This window comes from Myotis lucifugus, unplaced genomic scaffold (genome assembly GCF_000147115.1).
Source record: "Myotis lucifugus unplaced genomic scaffold, Myoluc2.0 scaffold_164, whole genome shotgun sequence".
NCBI classification, from domain to species: Eukaryota; Metazoa; Chordata; class Mammalia; order Chiroptera; family Vespertilionidae; genus Myotis; species Myotis lucifugus.
Window position 1 is genome coordinate 2188355 of NW_005871212.1, and position 4793 is coordinate 2193147.

The window sequence follows — 4793 nt, forward strand, 5'->3', positions numbered from 1 at the left end:
CGAAGACTGGGAGGGAGAAATCCGAAATCACTAGTATCCAAGCCAGAGAGGCATCTGCAACCTCTGGCCAATATCCCCATTTTACAGATGAGGACATTGGAGAGGTGGGAAGGCACTGTGGCTGGGGCAGTCATTGGTGAGAACCCAGTGTTGACTAGGAGTTCAAAGATCTGGGTTTGGACCCCCACAGCCCACAGTGTGACCTGGGGCAGCTGCAGCCACCTCTGGGCCTCAGTTTCCTCTTCTGAACAGGGAGTGGGGATGGGGTGGGGTGCGGTGGGGTCTTTAGGGCTGTCAGCACAGATGTCCTGGGAGCAGAACCTTCCCGAAGCATGATCTGGGGTGGACCTATTTCTCTCCTGTGGAGCCCAGATGGGGAGCAAGGCAGTGTTCCTGTCTGTCGTCTGTCCGGTCCGCTAGCAGCCCCACCTGGACTCCCCTTGTACCCCTCTAACCCCCAGTCTGAAGACAGCTTCTCTGGACACCTCTGAGGGTCTCTCCCTGCCCTCTTCCCTCTCACACTCCCTCCCTTCCTCTTTCTTCTCTGCATTTCCAGGTTGTCTGGCCACCCCCCGACCATCAGGGGACAAAGACTTGTCCCCTGCTCTACTCAGGAAGGGGAGGCCTGCAAGCCAGACCCAGAGGCAGAGGTGCCTCCATCCCCTGCACACTGAGCCCCAGGAGCTCGGCTCTGCCAGAGGCTCCCAGGTGCGCTTGTCTCCCTGTGACTGGGAGGATTTTGTGTCATGTCGGGCCTGGGGTCCTCTGCGCTTCATGTCTGAGCTATGAGGGTGGCTGGATTCTCACAGTCATCGGTGGCATTTCACCAGTCATCGGTGGGCACATTAAGGGGTTGAATTCCAGGGAAAAGAAATGTTTTGAAAATCAGGGGCCCTTGGGTGGGGGCCCCTGGGCCCAGGGTGGGAGAGAATTTTCCCACGGGGGTAGGTGTGCCCCAATTTTTCCCCAAGGCCCCAGGGATGCCGGGATATGACCCTCCCTGTCAGGCTGGGGACCCTGAGGGCTGCGGAGGACAAGGATGCCAGGAGCAGGCGCCCCCGGCGGATGTTGCACAGTGCTGGGATGTGCAGCTGCTGTGTGGGCACCTGGGGGCATGTGTGCGCGTGTGCGTGTGCGTGTGTCCACCGAATGGTGCAGTCAGAAGGGCCGGGACTCTGGGACCCAATGCTTCTGTTCCCTTCTCCAGGCAGTGGGCCCACAGGATAAGCTGGGAGTGGAGGCTGTCACTCCCACCAGGTAGACAGTGGGCTTTCCTCGCGGCTCTCACTATTTAAGATCAAGATGGTTTGAGTTCAGCAAAGAGAAGGCTTTCTTAGAGAAAGGAGGCAAGGCTCCCGCAACTTTGACAGGCGTGGCCTCCCAGGGGGAAAGGCTGCTGTGGGAGTGGACACCTGCCCGCAGAGGGTGGGAGCTTAGGTTTACCTCTGGCCTGTGGTGCCGGGTGGTGTTGTGGGGTTGGTGGGTGCGAAGACCGAGATCCTGCTTGGCTCCAGAGGCAGGGCCCAGGGGCTGGCAGTGTGGTGGGTGGGAATGCGAGACATCCGTCAGTCCCGCGGGGAGCTGGGGGATGCTGAGGAGGAAGGGAGCCAGGTCGGTGTCTCCAGTGACCCCGGGCCCCGGGCTGAGCAGCCAGTCATGTTAGGCCCACACAGGAGAGGCCTGATGGAGAAGGCAACGGGGCACTGCCAAGCCAGCAGAAAAACTGCTCCTGCCTCCTGTGGATTAATGTCCTCCTGGGCTGCAATGTCCCCTCATAGCTCCTCCCCGTCTCCTAATACTGGTGACAGGCATCCATGCTCCATGATGCCGCTGACAACAGCCATGCTGACTATTCATGGGGGCCCTGTGCTCAGTGCTGTGCCCGGCTCATCTCCATGCGTCCTCCTAACAAACCCACGAGGTGGGAGCTGTCCTTGTCTTTCTTTACAGAAGTGATGTCTATTAGAACACTTCGGTCACAAGGACTTAGCCCACCTCAAACAGACTTAAGCAAACATGGGGCCACTGGTTTGCGTATCCAAAAACTCTGGGGATCGGGGCAGGTGTTATTTTTTGTGTCACATGCTTAGCTCTGAACCCATCACCACGGCTGGGGGATGCAGAGCTCTGATTGGCCCTCCCCAGAGCAGGTGGGCAGTTGGCTGCTCCAGAAGCTGGAGGACAAAGAGTGGGGGGTCCCAGAGAAAAAGGGGGTGACCACAAGGCAGATGACTCGGTGGGTGGCAATGCAGGCTCCAGGGAGCGCCTCTCTGCTTCCCTACGGTGCTCTGGGGCAGGGCTGGCATGCCTGTCCCCAAACCTTTACTCCTGGAACCCCTGACCGTCACCTGGAGGCCCTGCTGTGGTCCAGTCTTGGGGGCCTGTTCTATCAGCATTGCAGCATTGCCTGCTCTCAGTTCTGAGGAGGTGCCGGGTGGGGTCCTCTAGCACAGGCCCTCTGAGCTCCGGCCCTGGGGACCCCATCGAACGGCCACTGCACTTACATGACTTAAATATATGGAATGTAATTATTTTTTAAAATATACCAATAAAATTGTCTCTGATTATTTTAGTCACAATACAAATAGCTTCAATTAAAGCAGAAATAGGGCATGGGTTTATAGCTACCATGAATCTAAGAGTAACCTCGGTTCTGAGGTGGAAAAGCCTGCATCTCCCATCCAGGCCTGCCATGAATCCTGCGGCAAAATGTCCCCAATTCCAGTGGGGACTGCAGGCCGGAGGGAGGGAGAAAGGACACTCCCTGAGTTGCCCGTGCAAGGTCCCAACTCCAACAGCCCATCCCAGGCCTGTTTGGGAGAGGGGTGGTCTCCAGGCCACGGGAAGGCTGGATGTGGGGTGGGGGACACTGACCCACTCACAGGTCCACACCCCTCCCTGCAGCCCGTGTGTCTGTCTGCTGAGACACCCAGGGCCTGGAGCAGCCCCACTCTGCTCCTCTCTCCCAGGCTCTCGGGGGCCTTTGGCTCTGGTCTGGCTCCCTAACCCTCACAGCCAGCCCGATACCCAGGTTCCCCTTTATAAGAGGGCAGTTTTCACCTGCCAAGAAAGGCAGCCCTTGTGGAGAGACCCAGGCCCGGAGACCCAGCCAACCCCCCAAGAAAGGCAGCCCTTGTGGAGAGACCCAGGCCCGGAGACCCAGCCAACCCCCACGTTACAGGTGGGGAAATGAGAAATCAAGGGGCAGGATGGTCCAGGGTCACACAACAATAGGGGAGGCAGGCCAGAGGGCTCCCGGTTCCAGGAGGCCACAAGAGGCTTCCCTGCCCTGCCCTGACCCCTCCTCCTCCCCAGGGCATCTGACAGCCCACCCCAGCCTGTCCTGGCAAATCCTCCTCCCCAGGGCATCTGACAGCCCACCCCAGCCTGTCCTGGCAAAGCAGACCTCCCCAGGCAGCCATCCTCACGGGTCTGTGAGCTGGGCTCAGCCATGGGTCCCAGCACTGGACCCTCAGCCATTCTCCTCAGGGACTCGCCTTCCTGGTGTGGATTCAGATCACGCCGCCTGCGATGGGTGACCCCAGGTGACACCGTGGCTGGAGCAGGGTGGGGGCCTGTCTGAGGCAGGGGGGGCTTCACTGGTGCTCAGCCCGACCATTCCTGCCTTTTCTGGTGAACTTGAGCATTTTTCTATCAAACTCCAATGAAAAGGTTTGGGGGACTTTAAAAAGTGGAATTGCAAGGAAAACGGATAAACTTGGAGACGAGCATTCCTCTCTAACCAGATTTGTCTCTTTGTCCTTTTTAATGTTTTAGAGTTTTCTTCGTCTACGTCTTACGTGCGTCGTGTTCAGTTTATACAACAGTTTCTTGTGAATGAGGCCCCTTCTCATTCATTTTCAGTCGCTAGTCACTGGTAAGCTATGGACTTCTCTTGGCAAATCTTCCATCAGAATCCTTTTCCAGACTCTCTCAGTGGCGCTAATTGCTGTGTGGGTAACTCTTTTGGATTTTGTAGGTAAACATAAACATGTTATCTGCCAGGAATGATAATATTGTCTCTTCTTTTCTAATCTCTGCACTGCTTTTTTAAAAACTTGCAGGCTTACTGTGTTGGCCAAGTACCTTGTTTAAAACTTGAGGATAGAGGGGCCACCTCCGTTTCTCAGTGAGGCGCAGAGATGGAGCTCTAGGAGCCCAGCGACCATGCACCCGGGGCAGTGCCCAGCAGCGCTGTGGTGCTCCCGCCCTTAGCACGCCCACAATCCCAAAGGTCTTGCATTTCCCTGGACTCTCTCTTCCCTCTCAGGGCCTCCAGGGCCAGGCTGGGGGTGAAGGCAGCCAGTCCCACCTCCTCTGAGGGTCTTCTTGTGCTGGGGGCTCCACGGGATGTTTTCTTGCCTTTGTCCCCACGAGTCCCTTCCTGAAGGCCCCCAGCCCCTGGGTACCGCCGCACTGATAACCCATTCCTGACTTAAGGCCCCTCTGGGCCTTCCCCTTGCGGGGCTCCAGGGGGAAACCCAGCTGACTCCTCCCCTGTGCTTCCGGGGTGGGACCTGACCCAGACCTGACCAATAAGAGGACCTCATTCCCTTACCACCCAGATCGGTTCAGTGATTGATAGAAACTTCAATCCTGCCTCTCAGCCCTACAGCGTAGTCCCACCTCCCAGCAGTGCCATCAGCCCCTCCACCCAGCATGTGTTAACCAGCAGCACCATCCGCTCCCCACCCCGAGGGTGCAGGGAGAGCAGATGTGGATGGGGGTGGAGACATCCACAGTGCAGTGAGGTCCCAGCACAATGGTTAGGATTGGGGGCAGGGTTGCTGGCT